This window comes from Nicotiana tabacum, chromosome 8 (assembly GCF_000715075.1).
Source record: "Nicotiana tabacum cultivar K326 chromosome 8, ASM71507v2, whole genome shotgun sequence".
Lineage (NCBI taxonomy): Eukaryota > Viridiplantae > Streptophyta > Magnoliopsida > Solanales > Solanaceae > Nicotiana > Nicotiana tabacum.
The window spans coordinates 121,091,546-121,115,066 of record NC_134087.1 but is presented as its reverse complement, the minus strand read 5'-3'; the positions used below and the strand labels follow the sequence as shown (position 1 = coordinate 121,115,066).

Sequence of the window (23,521 nt, the reverse complement as noted above, 5' to 3'; positions counted from 1 at the left end):
CCGACTCAGTGTGGTTCAGCCTCCACTACTATTAATTTTATGCCCACGCCTACTTTGTCACCCTTGATTATTCGTGTCCCTGCTAGTCAGCATGGTGGTTCACCATTGATTCCATCCCCGGGAGGGAGGGGGACATTACAGTCAGCATAATGGTTCATCTTTTGTGCATCTATCACCATCCACTCTATTATCATCTCCATCATCATCATACTCGTAGTATATCTAGACTGGATATTGGAGGCTCCCAAACGGCTCCATCCCTATCTACAATTACTACTTCAGTTGTTTCTTCACGGAGACAGTATGCTCGTGGGACTGTAGAGTACGATCATTTGCATCGGTTGATTATCGTACCCCATGAAGACGAGTAAGTTATTCTTTATTTTTAATTGTTTGAATAAAGTTCTACATATATTCAATTTAATAAAGGTTTATTTTACATGTTAAATATGATGCAAATTTTTGTCATCATATCAGGCCACACATATGGTTGTGGAATTTATGAAGCTATTTTTTCATGAGCCGTAGAATTTATGAAGCTATTTTTTCATGAGCCGTGGAATTTCTGAAGTGAGATACCATATCAGATTAGAGTGAATATGTGGCATCAATTTAAGGTACGAATAAATAAAATTTATGTAATACTTGTTATGTTCATCTAACTTTTATTTTAATTGCAGACTAATTGTGTATGGCAGCCTCAACATGAAATTTAGGTGAATGCAAATTTCGAGAAGAGAACTCAAAAAATAATTAAAGATAGTCATTTTGTTGCTCGGAAAGGTGGCAACAAGCCCAATTGATTTTGTGAAGATGTATGGCTTCAACTTTTAGAGAAGTGGAATACCGATGAATGGAAGCAGAAGAGTAAAAAAGCAAAGACAAATAGAACCTTCAATAAGGGTAGATCATTGCACACCGAAAGTTCAATTAGTTTTGCAGTCTATCGATTGAGATTGGTAATTTATTTATAAAATTTTTCTTGGTATATTAATTATATGTGATCGTAAATATATTAACTCATATTTTTAATTTTGGTAGGAAAAGGAACATGGGAGAAATGTGTCCCATGCTCATGTGTTTGAGGAGACACATAGGAAAAAGAAAAAGGATGGTACACGAGAAGGAAGGGTTGAACCGCGTGCATAATAGACATATGTAAAATTCTAAATTCAATACTACTTTTTTTTTGTTAAGAATAGTTTACAACAACGACCAGTAAAATCTCACAAGTGGGGTCTGGGGAGGATATTATGTAAGCAGACCTTACTTCTATCCCGAGGGGGTAGAGAGGCTATTTCCAATAGACCCTCGTCTCAAGAAGACGAAAAGAGACAATATATTAGTATCATCAACAAAAAAACCATAGAAATAATAACAACATCACAAAAACCAGTAAATAGATAAGAAAGTAAAAATAATAACCCGTAAATAAGGCCCGACACTATAAAAACGGAAGAGTAGTGTAAACACAACATTGACCACTAGCAGTCTAAGACTATTCCTATCAGCCAAGCATCACACTCGTAGACTAAATATGTTCAACTACTTCCTAACATACAACCTTAATCTCCACAGCTTCCTATCGAGTGTCATGTCCTCGGAGATCTGAAGCCTTGCCATATCCAGCCTGATCACCTCTCCACAATACTTCTTAGGCTGCCCTCTACCTCTCCTCGTAACCACCAATTCCAACCGCCCGTACCTCTTACCAGGGCATTCGAGTTTCTCCTCTGTACGTGCCCGAACCATCTGAGTCTCGCTTCCCGCATCTTGTTATCAATGGGAGTCATGCGCACCTTCTCCCGAATATCTTCATTCCTAATCTTATCCATCCTAGTATGCCCGCACATCCACCTCAACATCCTCATTTTTGCTACTTTCATCTTCTGGATATGTGAGTTCTTACCTGGCTAACACTTAGCCCCATACAATATGGCTGGTCTAACCACCGCTCTATAAAACATACCTTTGAGTAGCGGTGGCACTTTCTTGTCACACAGGACTCTAGATGCTAACCTCTATTTAATCCACCTCACCCTTATACGGTGTGTGACATCCTCGTCGATCTCCCCATCCCCCTGGATAGCCGACCCAAGGTACTTGAAACTGCCTCTCTTAGAAATGACCTACGATCCAAGCCTCACATCAATGCCCGCTCCCTCGGCTCGACACTGAACTTGCACTCAAGATATTCTATCTTCTTCCTGCTCAACTTGAAATTCTTAGACTCAAGGGCCTGTCTCCAAACTTCCAGCCTCTTCTTAATGTCACTCCGCGTCTCGTCAATCAGAACTATGTCATTAGCGAATAACATATACCATGGCACCTCTCCTTGAATATGGTGTGTCAGTGCGTCCATCACCAGGGCAAATAAGAATGGCCTGAGCGTAGATCCTTGGTGTAACCCCATAACAATTGAAAAATTCTCAATGTCGCCTCCCACTGTCCTAACTCGAGTCTTAGCTCCATCATACATGTCCTTAATCGCCTTAATGTAAGCAACCGACACACCTTTAGCCTCTAGGCATCTCCAAAAAACCTGTCTAGGAACCTTGTCATGTACTTTCTCCTGATCAATAAACACCATGTGTAGATCCTTCTTTCTATCCTTGTACTGTTCCACCAACCTCTTAATAAGGTGGATAGTTTCTGTAGTAGAACGATCCGGCATGAACCCGAACTGGTTGTCTGATACAGACACCGCCCTCCCCAGCCTCACTTCTACCACCCTCTCCCAAACTTTCATGGTATGACTCAGTAATTCGATACCCTTATAGTTGTTGCAACTCTGGATATCACTTTTATTATTGTACAACGGAACCACCGTACTCCACCTTCATTCATCTGGCATCCTCTTCGTCCTGAAAATAATATTAAACAACCTAGTTAGCCACTCTAAACCTGCTCTACCCACACACCTCCAAAATTCTACTAGAATCTCGTCGGGCCCGGTAGCTCTGCCCCAGCTCATCTTACGCATAGCCCCCATGACCTCCTCAACCTTTATGCGCCTACAGTACCCAAAATCGCGGTGACTCTCGGAATTTCTCAACTCACCTAGCACAATATCCCGATCCCCTTCTTCATTCAGAAGTTTATGAAAGCAAGTCTGCCATCTTCGCTTAATCTGGTCCCCTCCCATCAATACTCTACCGTCCTCGTCTTTGATTCTCCTCACTTGGTGCAGATCCCGAGCCTTCCTCTCTCTCACCTTGGTCAGTTGGAATAATTTCTTCTCCCCGCCTTTGGCTCCTAGTTCCTCGTACAGACGACCAAAAGCCGCAATCTTAGCCTCCATGACCGTCAGTTTTGACTCCTTCCTAGCTACTTTATAACTCTATTTGTTCGTACTCCTCTCTACCTCGCATGTGCTCCTTACTAGCTTCAGGTATGCCGCCTTCTTCGCTTCTACTTTACCTTGGATCACTTCATTCTACCACCATTTGCCTTTGTGCACGCCAGCATAACCCTTCAAGACTTCCAACACCTCTCTTGTTGCCTCCCTTATATAATCCACCGTCGTCGACCACATATCTCTCGCGTCTTCACTACTCCTCTAAGCTCCCACAACCGATAACCTCCCTTCTAAATCCTGAGCTTTATTCTTAGTCAAGGCTCCCCACCTAATCCTCAATCGATCTCGTGCAGTCCTCTTCTTCCTCTTCATCATGATACCAACGTCCATCACCAAGAGCCTATGTTGCGTCGCGAGGGTATCATTCGAGATAACCTTACAATCCTTACACAGCCCTATGTCGCACCTCCTAAGGAGAAGATAGTCAATCTGATTTTTCGTCACCGTACTCTAAAAAGTAACCAAATGCTCCTCCCTCTTCGGAAAACTAGAGTTAGCAATCACCAACTCAAATGCCTTAGTAGAATCCAACAACAAAGTACCTTCTGCGTTCTTATCCCCAAAATCGAAGTTGTCATGCACCTCGCCATAGCCGCCTGCAATCGACCCAATATGACCATTAAAATCCCTCTTATAAATAACCTCTCAGCAGGCGGAATACTACGCACAATCTCATCCAACCCCTCCCAGAAGCGCCTTTTAACCTCCTCATCCAAGTCCGCTTGCAGCGCATAAGCACTAACGACATTTAGGATGCACTCTCCAACCCCCAAATTAATAAACATTAACCTATTATTCACTCGCCTAACCTCTACCACAGACTCTCTAAGTTCCCTATCCACCAAAATGCCTACACCATTCTTACCCTTCAGGACTCCAAAGTACCATAGCTTATACTCGTCTGTATTCTTCGCCCTCGACCCTATCCACCGAGTCTCTTGGACATACATTATATTGACTTTCCTCTTTTGTAGGATCTTCGCCAGCTCTATAGACTTACCCATCAATGTAACTATGTTCCATGACCCAATTCTCAACCTATAGGCACCCTTATGTCCCTTACCTCCTTTGCATCTCGTCACACCCCCTAACCCCTGCCCCACCCCCACCCCACACCCTAGCCTCCCCGAGGACATGACCTTACTCTACCATCCCAGACTACAGTCATTATACGTACAACAGACTAAGGAGAATCACTCACACACAATAGGCAAACGGACCAGACTAGGAGAAAACAAGTTGATGCTAATTGAATGCTTTACACTAATGCGAAATAAAAAGGCAACAGTTTAACTAAAACAAGGAAAGGAAAATAGGAAAGTGGGTGGTACCAACTCCCAGGTATAGAATAGTTTGTTTATATAATATTTATCATTCTTATTTCAGGAAGAGTATTAAAGAAGATTGGAGGAATGGCACTCAGCCTGATTCCTAACCGTCCCCCGAAGATATGACTTCAATATGGATACAAGCAACCGGTGAAGTAAATAAAAGTATAGAATTTTGTAGTAATATTCGTTTTAATATTAGTAATATTGATTTTAATATTAGAATTTTGTAGTAATATTAGCTTTATATAATATTTATCTGTTTTTCTTTATTTCTCATGAAAATAACTAAAGATAGAGTCTGCGAACTTGGAGTACAACCATCCTCCAATCATCCAGCCGCATTATTTAGTGATGCTTCTACTTCACCCGAAGAAATTGAGACTATGCGGATACAAATTAATGAATTGTTGCAACAATGGAACAATGCTCAAGAAACAATAAGTATGATGCGGATATTCATGGAAAAACATGGCAATCAACGTACAATGGAGAAATCTAACAATGAGGAGACTGAAACTAATGAGGAATAATATTTTGAATGTGTTATATGATATTTAGACTTGATTGGTTTCAACTCAGTTTTTAGACTTGGTTGCATGTTAATGTTATTTTCTTAATGTGTTTTAAATTAAATGTCATTTTGGTTGAAACTTTTCTAGTGGTTTAATAGAATTTACACTTGTTAAATAATTTTGTTATGTTTAAACTAGTTTGATATTTGATATTTTTGGCTCAATTGATTGAGAAATTGTGATATTGGTTGAATGATATTGGCTATTTGATTTGGCAAAGGGTGTAGCTTAAAATACAGCAGAATTCTGTTGAAATTTACCAAATTTTGCGACTGATTTCCGACCACTTTAGTCGGAAACTTTAACTGGAAATTTCCAGATTTGCGACTAAAGTGGTCAAAAATTTAATTAATTTTAATTATTTTTGACCGATTCGGTTGGAAGGTTTGAATATAATTATAATTAATTATTAATAGTACTGACTAAATCGATCGGAAAATTAATTAATAATTAATATTTATCTTTAAACTTGTGCCAGAATCAGTCGCAAATTTACCGATCAAAACGGTTGATCGTTTTAATTTTATTCTGTCAACTCGTTTTTCCCAGTTGCGACCAAAACAATCGTTTCCGACCGGATCGATGGCAAATATTTTACGACCATCAATTTTTTGACCACTAGAAATCCGTCAAAAATAATAGATTTTGGCCGATTTCCGAATGATTTGGTAGTCAAAAATTTAACATTTTATAGTAGTGTCCGCTACAATTATGGCACAAGCACTTTTTTCAACCATACATCCTCCTCTCAAAATTTCAATAGCAAAGCATTAAACCATTTTCTGTTGTTAAAAACATAAATTGAGGAGAACCAATCAGAACAAACTCTTCTCTAGAATACTTATAGCTTGTTTGGCCAATCTTCTCCAATATTAGAAGCATTTTTTTTTTTCAAAGTTGAAGTGTTTGGCCAAACTTTTGGAAGAAAACAAAAAGTGCTTTTGAGGAGAAGCAGAAGGAGTTTTGGAAAAACAGAAAAGATAGTTTCTCTTCAAAAGCACTTTTTTGAAAAGTACTTTTGAGAAAAATATACTTAGAAACAGTTTTAAAAAAAACAGCTTCTTCCCAAAAGTATTTTTTGAGAAAAAACACTTCTCAAAATAAGCTGATTTTTGCAGAAAGTTAGCGTCGAATATATATATATATATATATATATATATATATATATATATAGTTGTGTATAATCAATGTATAATCTATGTATATCGGCTAGAAAAAATCCTTCAATTAGTAACTGTCACGACACAAAATCCACTAGTCGTGATGGCATCTAACCACAACCCGCTAGGTAAGCCAACTGCTAACTATTCAATTTCAATAATATTAATCAAATAATTAAACAAAGGAATTTTCTAAAACTTTTATATTTCCTAAGGACTGGTAGTACAAATCATGAACTTCTAAGAATATAGTTTACAAAGCTGATAGGAAGTAAATACATCTTCTGTTTGAAAAGTACATAAACAGAGTTTTATAAATCTACGGCTACCATGAACAAGAGGCAGCCACAACCGGAACGCAGGTACATCTTCCAATTCAGCTCCCATCGAACTCAGCAACATCGACATCCGAAATCTGCACGTAATGTGCAAGAAGTGTAGTATGAGTACGACCGACCTCATGTACTCAATAAGTAACAAACCTAAACTTGGTTAAAAGTAGTGACGAGTTGGAACATAGGTCGGATCCAACACCAATAACCAATTGCAGTTCATAATAATGTGAAGCATATAAATAAGGAAGTAACTCAAAGATAAAATGTTCGGCTTTTTCACGGTTTTTCGAAAATAGTTTTGTCTTTCAAGAGTATCAGTGAAAACCCAAATTCTTTACCGAAATCGTCGTAAAATATGAGATAGTTTGAAAATTGTATTTCTTTTTCTAAAAATCCTTTTCACGATAAATAAGATGTTTTATTTTCTTTCTAGATAGCAAGTGTGAGATACCTCTCTATGACCATATATCAATGTGTGCAAAAAGTCATAAATAACGTGATACCGTACATCATGAGGGAAATGCGTTGATGTGCATGTATGTCATATATGCATGCCAATGCCATGTATCCCAGAGATGAATCATGTACTCACACTCTCAGAGTACTCAATCTCGTTGTCTCACACTTTTCACTCATCATACTCAATCACTCGGTACTGTATATGGCCCATGCGGCCCAAGGAAATCCATCCCGGAATATATACAACACTGATTATAAGTCACCAAGTACCTAGGAAAAAGAGCAATCCAACCCTGTGGAGAAATCTACCTCCAAATGTCAAATACTTCGGACAAATCTATGTCTAGGGAAATCCATCCCTCAATAATATCATCCGCGCTCACTGGGGGAGGGGGTGTTACCGACTTCGGATGAGCTCCTACAGCCCAAGCGCTATCATAATCATCAATATAACCGTTGCATCGTGCATCTCGATCCCATAACTGTCACTCATAATCAGGCTCTCGGCCTCACTCAGTTATCAATCTCTCCAGTCTCTCCCATGGGCTCACAATGTCATGAAAACTGACCCGGAATAATGAAATGATATATCAATAAGTAACAACTGAGACTGAGATATGATATAAATGCATGAATGTGACTAAGTAGGAAATATCAATGAAATCAATGAGATGATAGCATGAAACGACCACTATGGGTCCGAACAATATTGGCATGAAGCATAAGCATGATATCTAGCATGATGTACAGCTCAAATTACTTATCACATGGTGAAAACACATATATCAACAAAGTAGGGCCACTATACAGTGCCCTTAAGACAACGGAGTCACAATTCACAGGGTACACGCCCACACGCCCGTCACCTAGAATGTGCGTCACCTCAACACCAATCACATAGCACATAATTCGGGTTTCATACCCTTAGCACTAAGTTTGAAAGAGTTACTTGTCTCAAACAAGCCAATTCCAAACGCCGAGCAAGCCAAGCGATGCTCCAAGAATGCCATCACGTGCGTAGCAACCTCCGAACGGCTCAAACTAACCAAAAGCAACTCAAAAACATTAAGTAAAACCCAAGGAAACGATTACAAATGATAAATATCAAATCCTAAATAAATTCCCAAATCCGGCCAAAAATCACACCCGGGCACACACCTCGAAATCTGACAAAACTCACAAAATCCGACAACCTATTTAATTATGAGTCCAACCATTCTAGTTTCACTCAATTCCGACTCCAATTCGATATTCAAAACTCAAAAATTTATATTATGAAACGTTAGACCAAAATCCCCAATTTCCTCTTTAAATTCATCAACTAATTGCGAAAAATGAAGGTAGATTCATGAAATATAATCAAAACTGAGTGTAGAACACTTTCTCCAATCCTTGTGATGAAAATGGCTCCAAAAATCAACTCAATCCGAGTCCCACATCTGAAAATATGAAGAAATAATCAAAACCTCGATTTTATAGCTTTTGCCCAGCATTTTCCGCATTTGCGGTAAAAATGTCGCATCTGCGACCTCCGCTTTTGCGGTTGAAATACTCACATTTGCGAGAAAACCGCTTCTGCGATGACCAGGACTGCACATGAGGTTGCGCTTCTGCGCAATTACCTCCGCTTCTGCGGACCTCTACCCCTCAAAGAAAACTCGCATCTACGATGCTTGGTTCGCATCTGCGGCTATCGCACCTGCGGAACATTAGTTTGCAGGTGCGGAACACCAGAACCAGCAGATCCTCAGCAATGAAAACATGAAAAACAATTATCCGAACATCGTTCGAAACTCGCCCGAGCTCCTCGGGACCACATCCACATATACCAACAAGTCGAATAACATCATACGGACCTATTTGAGGCCTCAAAACATACATAATAATATCAAAACGATGAATCACACCTCAATTCAAAAAACTTAAAACTTCCACAACCGATGCTGAAACCTATCAAATCACGTTCGATTGACCTCAAATTTTGCACACAAAGTCACATTTGACATTACGGACCTGCTCCAACTTCTTCAATCGGAATCCGACCCTGATATCAAAAAGTCCACTCTCGGTCAAAGTTTCCAAAATTCCAACTTTCGACATTTTAAGCCAAACTCTACTATGGACCTCCAAATCACAGTCCTTTTAAAGTTAAAGCTTCTAGCTGAGAATCATTCTTCCAAATCGATTTTTAACAACCTGAAAACCAAAACCGATGATTCTCATAATTCATAATGCATCATACGGAGCTACTTATGCCCTTAAACAACCGAGTGAAGTGCAAATGCTCAAATCGATCGGTCGGGTTGTTACATCATGCCCCACTTAAATATACGTTCGTCCTCGAACGTGCCCAAAGTTGTTTCAAAAACCAGCAAATCACAGTGTAACCTTACCATGCACATACCCGAGGGTGATCCCACGTCACCCTATCCCATATAGGTCTGACAACACAGCATAACTGAAATTCCTTAATCCATCCTAGCCCATGAGCCTTAGAATCAACTTCCCTCATACCTAATTTCTATAAGATCAGAATCTCGCATCCACACACTGTATAAGTCTGAACAAGTTGTATCAAGCCGTAATTATAACCCAAGATGTAATCACATGATATACCGCATAACTGGAATACTCATAGCAAAATCCCCAATCACAGTAGCTGCTCAAAACAACCCAATTCCGGTAATGAACCTTATAACAATAAAGCCTCGTCCTACCACCCTCATATACTACCAATGATGAAAGAAAGATGCAGAATCTCATAACCATTCATCAGACCAACAAGTCATGGAGCTCCCTCTCCTCTGATAGGAACTATAGCAAATTTCTAAGCCAACTTCCGATATTATCCTTCCAACCATGCTGTAATCAATTCCGATAGTATCCATTCTAGGTCCAATGACCTCATCTCATCCAATATGATCACTTTAGTGACATGACACATCAATACAATCTAAAGCCATAACTTGTGCAATCCTTGCACCCAGTAGCAACATTCCAAATGTACTCAATAATAAAAATGACTCAAACGAGGGAACCATCCCGTAAACTCAACAGGTACCACCACAACGCAATGCTAAGAACCCTATCACTCACCGTAGAACCAAAATACATGAATCTAACACAAAGGGTCATACCTCAATAATACTCCACTACAATGCGTGACCTCATCCAAACGCTGGTCCATATTATACACCTCGAGCCACCCTACTTAAGATCAATAACCATGAGAAATTCGACATCAAATACCCTATAACCACGAAGAATCTAATGACACAATGCCACACAAAACCCGAAAGAACATAACCAATGCAAAGTCAATCATGAAACACCCAATACCCATCTCGCTCAAGTTCCGCTATAAAATCCAAATAGAACCGCATTGTGTGTGCATATAACCAATGGATCACAACCCCTTGTAGTATAGGAGAGTAACTCACAGATCATTTCAGAACACGAATATGCTCGACAACAATCGAATGGCATATCCCTCAATAATAACAATATGAAGCCAACCAATCCGGCTCGGTGTAGAATACACATCCAAATTGGGCCTACTAATTGACCCCCAAATCAACTCTAGTCACTCACAGATACATGAATAATCTGCCTCCAAATCCATAGAACACACGAATCACCATATTTGATCTCAACTCCACGCGATCATCCCACGCAGAATACTTTTATAATTCTTCCGTGCCACATGGCAAAATTGAATATCAATAGTGGATCAACCAGAAGAGTGCCGCAGTACCAATGGAGTATCCACAAATCAAAACACATTACCCTTTCCGAAATGCACACTCTACTAAAGCAATACCAACTAGTAATATCATTCACTTAGTCATCTGAAATTGTTCGTGCTGCCTAAAAACTTATGTTCTTGCCTTCAAAACCAAATCATGACCTTGCACATGCCAATCTCGATCCCACACAACACATCACATATACTATGCCATCATATGAAAAATATGAGAACTTCATAATCCACTCCAAGTCACAGTAACTACTCACTCAGTTAACCAAGAACTTTTCATTTGATCTCATCCAAGAAAAATCACAATACGTAACATGTCCCACACACCAGTAGGAGATATACATCTCAAACCGTGGTAGAAACCATCAAGAACTCCCCGAACCCCATTTGCACTTAACCAAACCGTCAGGACTGAATCCCTCTAACTCGACCAAGCTACGCAAGAGATCAAAACCCGAGAGTATCGCCACAAAAAACCTGTAGAAACTTATTACATCATAAGAACCAAAAGAGCCAATCACATCCATTATCAAGTTGTCCAAATTCTCCGAGTTCCTTCCAAATTGCCTTCAAATTGATACCTTTCCTTGCTAGAACACTACTAACCTTAACCAAAACTTACCACACGAACTTTAGCGTAGAACCACTCCACCCTAAGGCTCATAAGTCACTGAACTCCCTCTTAAGTATTCCAGAAGTTCCACAACCAAAATGCTTACTCTGAAGAGACTTCCTACGAATCTAAAACCATTACCTTCACCTTCTTGATACTGATATGTAGAATCCATAATGATATAGAAATACCACAAGTCTTGACACCATCCATTGTAAATCTTAGTTTATAGCAAAACACATCCTGGAGATTCCCATTTGTTACCTATAAATCTTGAATCCATTAGAACCATTCTCATGAGTCGTTTACTCTCCTCAAATCCCAATTTAACCGATCAAACGGACCAAACGACCTATGTCCCATTTGCACACCAATACCCCAAGAAGTAATCCACACTTATAAGCAACCGAGTGAATCTGTACTCCATACACACTACATCCATTACGAATAACAATTAAATCATTCAATGTTTCCCATATACCCATAAAGCATTATACAACCTGTATCCAGAAATTCCTTTACTCGAGTCATCCTCGATCTCAACCTCTACAAATCATAACTTATTCATAATTATACCTCAAACCGATACCAATACAACACATAACCATGCAATTAACCCGTTGGTAGTAGACTCCCCCACTTGGCCAAGACAAAGGAATAAAGCATCTGATAACTGACAATACCCATACTCTGTTGCTGCCAAAATCCTGCACTGAAATTCAACTAAATCCTTCATAAGCTCATGTAACACAAACTATCTAACATCTCATATCATCTACAAATTCTCGCATTCACCCTTATAATAGTCAAGCCAATCCTCAAAAATGATCCAAACTCAAATTGCAACACATATAATTCACTGGTAAAAGAGAACTCGCTACAAAACAACATAGGGATCACACACATCTCAGAACCCCCAGCAGGATATAACCCACCGGCTTCGCCTCAAACTAACATCTCTTTATACCCTTCTACAATCATAACTATTACGCAATTACTTAATCTTCCTAAGTCTGAACTCATATCACAATTTGAAAATCTACTTCACTCTTACTAAACAACATGAAAAGATCCTTTAACACACCCATAACTCGAGACTATATGTCAAATCAAGATGGAAATCAAGTACCTAATAGTTCTTTCTACACCTCAAGCAAACCCTTATCGTCGCATTCAAACCATATGAATACATCTCGCAATCACATCATTCTCATCACATAGCCATCCGACAACAAATTCCACTAATAGGAACACTAGCAGACAAATAAATCCAAGAGCATATGCTCACACAATCAACACCTCTATGCTTAAGCTACAGGCGAAGCCCGACCTCAAGTCCTCCAAACTGGCCCATTACCAACACACAGAAATCACGTCTCGCACCTCATCTAGGGAATCGCAAGCCGTCAATGCACAGCTGATACCAAGCGCTCATATGCGCATACGAATACGTGGAAGGAATTCAAAGAGTTACACTTCAAGCTAAATCAATGTCGCACGATACAGAAAGAAAGATGGAAAGTATATCCTAAATGACCTGTAGCCTCTCGAATATAGGTATGGACGTCATCATACCGATCCGTAAGACTCTACTAGACACTTGCTCATGACTTGTAGAACCTATGAACCTAGAGCTCTGATACCAATCTATCACGACCCAAAATTTACTAGTCGTGATAGCAACTAATCCCAACCCACTAGGTAAGCCAACTACTAACTATTCAATTTCAATAATATTAATTAAACAATTAAATAAAGGAATTTCTAAATCTTTTACATTTCACAAGGACTGGTAGTACAAATCATGAGCTTCTAAGAATAGAGTTTAAAAAACTAATAAGAAGTAAATACATCTTCTGTCTGAAAAGTACATAAACATAGTTTTATAAATCTACGGCTACCATATACAAGAGGCAACCACAACCCGAATGCAAATACATCTTCCAATTCAGCTCCCATCGAACTCAGCAACATCGACATCCGAAATCTGCACACAATATGCAGGAATTGTAGTATGAGTATAGCTGACCCTATGTACTCAATAAGTAACAAACCTAAACTTAGGTTGAAAGCAGTGACGAGCTGGAACATAGGTCGGGTCCAACACCAATAACCAATAGCAGTTCATAAACATATGAAGCATATAAATAAAGAAGTAACTCAGAGATAAAATGTTCGGCTTTTCACAATTTTTCGAAATTATTTCCACCTTTCAAGAGTATCAGTGAAAACCCAAATTCTTTAACGAAATCGTTATAAAATATGAGATAGTTTGAAAACTGTATTTCTTGTTCTAAAAATCCTTTTCATAATAAATAAGATGTTTTATTTTCATTCCAGACAGAAAGTGTGAGATACCTCTCTATGACCACATATCAATGTGTGCAAAAAGTCATGAATGACGTGATATCGTACAGTATAAGGGAAATGCGTCTCTATGCATGTATATCATATATATATATATATATATATATATATATATATATATCCCAAACTCAATCATAAGCAGAATTCACAAGAAATAATCATCATTGTCTCATACTTTCCACTCATCATACTCAACCACTCGTTGTTGTATATGGCCCATACGGCCTAGGAAAATCCATCCCAGAACATATACAACACTGACTATAAGTTACCCAGTACCGAGGAAAAAGAGCAATCCAACCCTGTGGACAAATCCATCTCCAAGTATCAAGTACTTCAGACACATCCATGTCCAGGGAAATCCATCCATCAATAATATATAAATCCTTAACCAATCGGTATTGTTTATGGACCATGCGACCAAGGGAAATCCATCCCGGAACATATACAACACTGACTATAAGTCACCTAGTACCGAGGAAAAAAAGCAATCCAACCCTGTGGAGAAATCTATTTCTAGATATCAAATACTTCGGACAAATCCATGTCCAAGGAAATCTGTCCCTCAATAATATCATGCATGCTCACTGGGGGTGTGTTACAGACTCCGGAGGGGCTCCTACAGCCCACGCACTATTATAATCATCAATATAACCACTAGGCGTGCAACCCGATCCCATAACTGTCACTCATAATCAGGCTCTCGACCTCACTCAGTTATCAATCTCTCCAGTCTCTCTCACGGGCTCACAATGTCATGAAAACTGACTCGGAATAATGATATGATGTATCAATAAGTAACAACTGAGATTGAGATATGATATGAATGCATGAATGTGACTGAGTACGAAATATCAATGAAATCAATGAGATGACATCATAAAATGACCACTATGGGTTCCAACAATACTGGCATGAAGCTTAAGTATCATATCTAGCATGATGTACACCTCAAATTACTTATCACATGGTGAAAACACAGATATCAACAAAGTAGGGCCACTATACAATGCCCTTAAGACAACGAAGCCACAATTCACAGGGTGCATGCCCACACGCCCATCACCTAGCATGTGTGTCACCTCAACACCAATCACATAGCACATAATTTGGGGTTTCATACCCTCAGCACTAAGTTTAAAAGAGTTACTTATCTCAAACAAGCCAATTCCAAACGCCAAGCAAGCCAAGCGATGCTCCAAGAATGCCATCACACTCGTAGCGACCTCTAAACGGCTCAAACTAGCCAAAAGCAACTCAAAAATATCAAGTAAAACCCAAGAAAATGATTACAAATGATAAAGATCAAATCCTAAATAAATTCTCAAATTCGGCCAAAAATCACACCCGGGCCCGCACCTCGTAAACCGACAAAACTCAAAAAATCCGATCACCATTCAATTACGAGTCCAACCATTCTAGTTTCACTCAGTTCCGACTCCAGTTCGATGTTCAAAATTCAAAAAATTCATATTATGAAACGTTAGGCTAAAATCCCCAATTTCCTCTTTAAATTCATCAACCAATTGCCAAAAATAAAGGTAGATTCATGAACTATAATCAAAACTAAGTGTAGAACACTCACTCCAATCCCTTTGATGAAAATGGCTCCAAAAATCGCCTCAATCTGAGTCCCACATCTCAAAATATGAAGAAATAATCAAAACCTCGATTTTATAGCTTTTGCCCAGTAATTTCCGCATTTGCGGTAAAAATGTCGCATCTGCGACCTCCGCTTTTGCGGATGAAGGACTCGCATTTGCGAGAAAACAACTTCTGCGATGACAAGGACCACATCTGAGGTTGCGCTTCTGCGCAATTATCTCCGCTTATGCGAACCTCCACCCCTCAAAGAAAACTCACATCTGCGATGCTTGGCTCGCATCTACGGCCATCGCACCTGCAGAACATCAGTTGCAGGTGCGGAACACCAGAACCAGCTGCTCCTCAATAATGAAAACATGAAGAACAATGATCTGAACCTTGTCCAAAACTCGCCCGAGCCCCTCGAGACCACATCCAAATATACCAACTAGTGTAATAACATCACACGGACCTACTCGAGGTCTCAAAACACATATAACAACATTGAAACGACGAATCACACCTCAATTCGAAATCAATGAACTTGAAACTTTAAATTTACACAACTGATGTTGAAACCTATCAAATCATGTCCGATTTCTCAAATTTTACACACAAGTCACATTTGACATTACGGACCTGCCCCAACTTTCGGAATCGGAATCTGACCATGATATCAAAAAGTCCACTCCAGATCAAACTTTCTATATACAGTAAAATCGGAGGGTCCAATATTCGGTCACCACGACGCTTCACAAGCACGTTTCTATAGGCTCGAGATTATGGTCGAGACTAACACCCGAGGGGTTATCGATGTCCATCCTCGAGGCATTGCAGACTGATTAGTTATGGTGAAAAAGTGGGAGGCTCCCAAGGCATGTGACTAAAGCTGACCTAGCCTATTCGGCTAGCTCAAGCCCGTACCGTGGCATTAAATAGTTGTACTAACCGTGTATCTTGGGAATAAATGTGTTTGTACTATGTTGGGTTTCCCCCTCATATATAAAGGGGACCTTTTGCCATTTTCTAGGGATATGATGCTCGATATTGAATACACAAGAACATTCTCTCTGCTCTCTAACATTTTCTCTTGATCTCATTACTTGCATTTATTGCTTATATTCATTGTGTTCTATTTATTATTCTTCATTTATTGCTCATTATTGATCATAAAAGGCTTCCATCAAAGCTATCATAACTATTAATCCCCCCTCGATTGCTCCTAGTCGAGCATCCGACTCAACCTCGAGGCCCCGATTTCCAGCCCTTTGGTTTGGTCACAATACTATCTACAAGCTCTTATCTCATTTCCTAATCTCTTACTTAGAATCTATTGCCTAAACAACTAGCATAAAAATAGATCACGTATTTTTAGAACCACAAAATCAAATTTAATTGTAAGTACCATTTTCAAGGTAAACAGTTTAGCGCACACCGTAGTGCTAAGAATAATAGTGATTATTTTCTTGCTGGTTCACTCCATAACACAAGTTATCTTTCACCCTTTTTCTTGTCCAAGATCTTTGATTTCAGGTCAAAATGTCTAACTAAGTGAATGCATACGAAAACAACGGTCTTGAGGACTACAGAGAGAATGGTGTAGTTGTTCCAGGTATTGGTGCACCACCACTAAACCCTGGGAACGCACGATAGCCAATCCCCGCAAATGTGGTCTCACGCGACGCCCAACACGTCGATATAAGCTCCCACACTAACAGGAGCGTACACCAAGGAAACCAATAAGAAGCTCATAAAACCCCAGCTAGGGAATAACAGGAGGTTAGCCTTCACGTTATTTTTGAAATGTTACAGGCACAACAGCTGGCGATTGCTCGATTGCAAAGCCACCAAAAGACTACCAGCGCGGTAGCTCCGAAAACGGCTCCCCGAGCCAATCAAGTACCAGAAAGATCAAGCAACAATAGGTTGGTAGCCGACCCCTCCATCATAAAGATGCTCGAGGAACTCACAAAGAGGATTGAGTCGGGCGAGAAGAAGATAGAAGCCAGTGACAAGAAGGTTGAGACCTACAATTCTAGGGTCGATCAAATTCCGGGCGCACCCCCGATTCTGAAAGGTGTAGATTAGAAGAAGTTTGTACAAAAGCCATTCACATAGGAAGTAGCCCCAAAACCCATTCCAAAGAAGTTAAGATTGCCTGACCTTCTGAAGTACAACGGAACCTCGGACCCCAACGAGCACGTCACTGCTTACACTTGTGCGGTGAAGGGCAATGACCTGAGGGACGATGAGATTGAATCTGTCTTGCTAAAGAAGTTCGGGGAAACACTCTCGAAAGGGGAAATGATGTGGTACCACAACCTGGCCCCAAACTCAACAGATTCATTTGCCATGCTGGCAAATTCTTTCATAAAGGAACATGCTGGTGCCATCAAAGTAGCTACAAGGAAATTTCGACGTCTTCAAATCAAGCAGAGGGAGAACGAGATGCTGCGAGAATTCGTATATCACTATCAAACAGAATGAATGGAACTACCACCGATCTCAGACGATTGGGCGGTGCAGGCTTTCACTCAAGGCTTGAACGAGCGAAGCTCGGTAGCTTCGAAGCAGCTGAAGTAGAACTTAGTCGAATATCCCGTCGTGACTTGGTCGGACGTCCACAACCGATACCAATCAAAGTTCAGGGTCGAAGACGACCAACTAGGAGCCCCTCAGGCTCGGTATATCCTAGCAGGTTTCCGGCAAATGAGTCAAAGCCGAATAAAGAGAGATACCAACTGTACACCGAAGATAGAAGAAGCGCCTCAAGGCGCAACAAACCCCGCAATGACCGGAGGATGGACTGAGACCAGAATCCTCGGGGACTTGTTAATAGAGCTGGATTCGATAGGCACACATGGCCGATGGAGGCGCCCTACTTGTCGGAATACAACTTCAACATTGACGTTTCAAACATCGTATACATCATCAGTGAAATCCGACACACCAGGTGGCCAAGGCTTGTACAATTAGATCCTTCGCAAAGAAATCATAACTTAGAAAGGGGAAATTAGACGTGTACTTGTGGATCCAGGTAGCTCGGCCAATATTATCAGGTCGAGGGTGGTAGAGCAGCTCGGACTGCTTGACCAAATCATTCCCGCCTCTCGAGTCCTCAACGGATTCAACATGGCAAGTGAAACAACGAAAGGGGAAATCACCCTCCTAGTCAACGTGGCCGGCATAACCCAAAATGCCAAATTCCATGTCGTCGAAGGAGACATGAGATACAACGCCTTGTTCGGGAGGCCGTGGATACACTGCATGAGAGCAGTACCATCCTCCCTCCATCAAATGATGAAATTCCCGACAAAAGATGGGGTAAAAACCATCTACGGGGAACAGCATGCGGCAGAAGAGATGTTCGTGGTGCACGATATGACACCAACACCAATACCTCCACCATCGAAGGAGCCGAAAGATAAGAAAACATTAAGATAGCAATAACAAGCTACATTCTCTGCTATGCCCGACTAAACAAAATGAAGGACCGTACCGAGTCCTCATAATAAACGATTGCATCATATCGAGGTCCGATGTGCCGTCAGCACTAAGGTATGGTCATCTCCCTTTTTCAGTTACATTTTATGCTAACTTAAATGTGGGTATCCGATCGAAATGGCCGAAATGCTTTCCAACTCGAAGGCCTTAGGTTCCAAAAGCTTGCGTTTCACTCTTTTCCTTCGACCGGGTTTTTATCCCATGAAGGGTTTTACCGGCAAGGTTTTTAACGAGGCAACATCTATATGCTACCTAAGGAAGACTAAACAAGTATTCAAGTCTTCTTTTGCAATCAACCTCGAATATTGGGTGCATCCCCCCAGAAGGTCACCTACTCGGAGAAGCCAAGATGCGCTAAATGGGGTCTCGATAGGAAAATGATGTACCGGGCCAAACGGTCGAACGAACCATGTCCGTATAGAATAATCGAGCCCTTAACAGCAAAAATGTGTATACTTGTACCAAGTAATCAAAGAATACTTTCCAAAGCATTTCACGTTTCAAAGAAGCTCGGTAATTTTGCAAAAACGACTCCAGAGCCAAAAACTTCCCGAACACTCGGGGACTGGCATCAACAACTCAAAGACGTATGACCCTCGGGTCGGAGCTTCAAACTCGTAAGCCCTCAATAAGGTAACATAAAGATAACAAAATGGCCCTAGAGACAAAAACGTCCCAAACACTCGGGGACTGGCGTCGAAAACTCAAGGCCACATGACCTCCGGGTTGGAAACTCCAAACTCATAAGCCCTCGATGAGGCAATACCAAGTTTACAAGAAATGGCTCCCGAGCAAGGAAATTTTTGATGACTCGGGGACTTCCATCAAAAACTCAAAGCCACATGACCTCCGGGTTGGAAACTCCAAACTCATAAGCCATCAATAAGGCAATACCAAGTTTACAAGAAATGGCTCCCGAGCCAAGAAACTATTCGATGACTCGGGGACTGCCGCCAATAACCACCCCCATCGACTTATCAAAAACCCGAGGCCATAAGACCCCAACTAGGCAGCCTTGGTCTCGTAAGACCTATATAAGGCAATAACAATATCTGTAAAACGTCAAACAATGCATGAACCATACTTGTACCAAGTAACAATATCTGTAAGACCTCAAGCAAGGCATGAACCATACTTGTACCAAGTAACAATACATGTAAGACCTCAAGTAAGGCATGTAGAAATTTGTAAGACCTTACAAAAGGCATAAACCCGATCTTAAAGTTAAGGCTATATATCGAACTTGTAAGACCCCTAAAAAGGCATACCCTCGATATAGACTCCGAAACTACTCCACTCGGGGAATGAAAGGCTCCGGGCAAACACAATGACTATGGTCACAAGGCTATACTAGCCAAACTAACACGAATCGGGGACGCCCGACCGTCGCTATAAAATCGCAAGCCTTCAATTACTTCAATTAGGCAAAAGAGCTTCGACTATGTCAGCTCTAAACTACAGGCTTCGAGATATTCAGCCACCGAGCCAAACCTCCTGAGGTGCTCTCATCGCCATATAATGACTCACAATCGAGGCTTTTATCAAATCGTCGAAGATTCAGACAAACACAATTTCAAAAGTCATTAACGAGGGAAAAATAAAGCCTACTAGAGGTTGTACCGACCCAATGCATAAGAGCCACTATTGCCATCCCATATTAGAGGTCGTATAGACCCAATACGTAAGACCCAGTGTCACCAGCCCATACTAGAGGTCGTACTGACCTAATGCATAAGAGCCACTGCCGCCAACCCATATAAAATGTCATACCGACCAAACACGTAAGAGCTTAAGGGCCAATTTTAAATTCAAAAACTTAAGGGTCAAATGAGCTCAAGTTGAAACCCGACTCGGAGATTGAACCCGAAACAATTAACTAAATATGCCTAAGAGCAAAAGCATAAGAGCTCAAACGTCGGCTTACACTAAAAGGTTGTACCGACCAAAATGCGTAAGAGCCTATGGGCCAGCCTAATGAGCCCCAGGGCCATACTATGAATCTAAGGATTCCTTTTGACTCGAAGACCAATTCATCTGGCTAACGACTGACAAATATCAAGGCAAAAGGAAATGCATGAAAAATAAAACCGCGAGGCTTCCTTTTATACATGTATGCGAGAAAAATACAAGCTTCATTTACAAAGTTCTTTGAAAGCACTATACACAAAACAAGAAAGGAAGGGCCTAATCTACGTCCCCTTCGGGGACTATGGTCTGTCGGCCTCCTTCTCGCCATTTTTGGCATCGGACAGAAGGAACTTAGCACCATATTCTTCCGCCTCCGCCTGCTTTATCTCTTCCGAGAGGCCGAAGCCCCTGGCATGTATTTCCTCGAGGGTTTCCCTCCGAAATTTACACCTCACGTACTCTTTATTCCTACTCTCCTGGTCGAGAGCCCCTCTTAGCTCAGCAGGGTCGGCAGCATCCTTCAAATAGACGACCACCTTCTTATCAGCATTAGTTCAGATTACTTCGGCTTCAGCCCGAGCATCCACGACTTCGGCCTTCACATTTAAGAGCTTAGACTCGAGCCTTGAAATCATGTCCATTCGGACCAAGCTGTTCTCATGAGCACTACGAAGTTCTACTTTGAGGGCGGAAGCTTTGGCCAAAACGTCTTTCTTAGTCGATATATGGGTGTCCACCCGAGCCTTTAGCTCGTCACGCTCGCACTTGGTTTGACCAACTTCGCTCCTAAGGCATTCCAGGTCCTTTGTCATTTTCTGCAACTAAAATAAACTAGACATTAGCCTCAGAAGGTAGAAGAAGAAACATGCACTCTCTCAAAACAAACATTACCTCCTCCTCGAGGTAGCTGTTGTAGTTCAGACTTCGACTCGCCTCATATCGCAAGTGTGCCAACTCGTCTTCCCGTTCATCGCAGAGAAGCCTGAGGGATTTCTCTGCATCCACGGCTTCTCGCAACTTGGTCTCACGATGGAGCAGTTCGGACTTGAGCTTGTTAAAATCCTATGAAAGAGAAACTCGATAAGAGAGTAAAAATTACAAAGCTATAAAATCAATACGGACGGCCAAAACAAACCTCAGAGTAGAGACACTGAGCTTCCTCGAAAGTTGAGCGCACATCTACTAGTCTGGCTCCATCTACCCCGGTAGAACCACCCCCGGTTAGGATACAATCGCTCGATATATGCGGCCCCTAGCGTCGAACATCCCTCGAAGTGCCTTCGATGGGAGAAGAAGTCAGCGACAGAGAACCCTCGTCCCTAGAAGTACCTTTGATAGTAAAAGATAATGGCAGCGGAGGAGGGATCATTTTTCTAAAACCAGAAATCTAGGGCACTAGAGGTTCGGTTGATACGCCCTCTCTGAGCCTCCGGGTTGGACTCATCTCGCAATAATCACTGTCACCCTACAAAGGCCTTTTCTACTTATAGTTATTATTATTATCCCTCGGTCTTGAAGTCGGTGATCCTTCTCCCTCTCCTAGAGGGAACGATCTCGCTTCAAAGAAATCCCCAATTCCTACGATGACAGAGTTACTGTGCGAAAAGAGGAAGTACCCTTAAAAAAGAGAAAATCACATACCACGTACTGTGGTGTTTTGCCTCTCATCTACCTTTGGACAAAGCTCGCCACTTATGCTTATTATAAGTTGAGTGGGTCACCAACTTTCGAGCCCAATCCGTCAGGTCGGAGACCTCGCACAACACCCATGAAATTGCTGCAAAGAGGGAAAGGAAGGCGCATTTACGGAACCTGCCTATGCCCTAAGCAAAACTACAAAGGCACAAGCATATCACTTACGTGTAAAATTCCATTCCTCGAGAAATGGTAGAAACTCCATAGGGATAATATCGACAGTTCGTACTCGGACGAATCGGCTCATGCATCCCCGATCCCCGTCTTCTTCATCATCAACAACGAAAGGCGTGGTGGATCGGCATTGTAGGGTCAGCAGAACCCGATGGTGAAAAGGTCGATACAGCCTGATGAGATGACTAAGAGTGAATTCAAGCCCTGCTTCTTCCGCAAAGAACCTAATCATCAACATTATCTTCCAAAATGATGGGTGAACCTGTGCCAAGCTAACCTGGTACTTTCGACAAAAGTCGAGCACAACCCTATCAGAGGGGCCCAACATAAAGGGGTACGTGTACACGTTCAAAAACCCCTTGGCATGATCCATGATGCTCTCTTCTGGGGAAGGTGCCTACAGTACTACCTTTCCCCCCATCCGCAATCTTTCCTAACTGACTCAAGGTGCCCCTCTCCTACGAAAGAAATAAACTTTGAGGCATACTCCCAATGGCCCCGAGCATTTTGGTTCAAAAATCCTTCAAGGGCGGAACTCCCCTCTCCTTGCCGAGTGAACCCTGTATAGCAGCCATAACTATGGTAAAACTAGGGAATTGGAGCGAGAATTCGAGCAAATGCTTCAAAGTTGAAATGGTGAAGGGCCTAACGCAGGAAAGAAAAACTCTATAGAGGAGGATAACTAATTTGAATAGCGGAATCCT

The 23,521-nt window shown here is 41.2% G+C and overlaps 1 long non-coding RNA gene across 3 annotated transcripts; it reads left to right on the top strand.

Annotated features, from left to right (window-relative positions):
- The first annotated feature begins 214 nt into the window (after window positions 1-214).
- LOC107770597 (uncharacterized) lies at window positions 215-5,308 on the top strand. Of its 3 annotated transcripts, XR_001644647.2 has the most exons (6): window positions 215-367; window positions 478-617; window positions 681-959; window positions 1,042-1,158; window positions 4,745-4,851; window positions 4,981-5,307. It is a non-coding gene; the product is annotated as an uncharacterized LOC107770597 (long non-coding RNA). The 3 variants fall into 3 exon arrangements; XR_012694199.1 differs by having other exon boundaries at window positions 215-617; window positions 699-959; window positions 4,981-5,308; XR_012694198.1 differs by having other exon boundaries at window positions 215-617; window positions 4,981-5,308.
- Window positions 5,309-23,521: the final 18,213 nt, after the last annotated feature.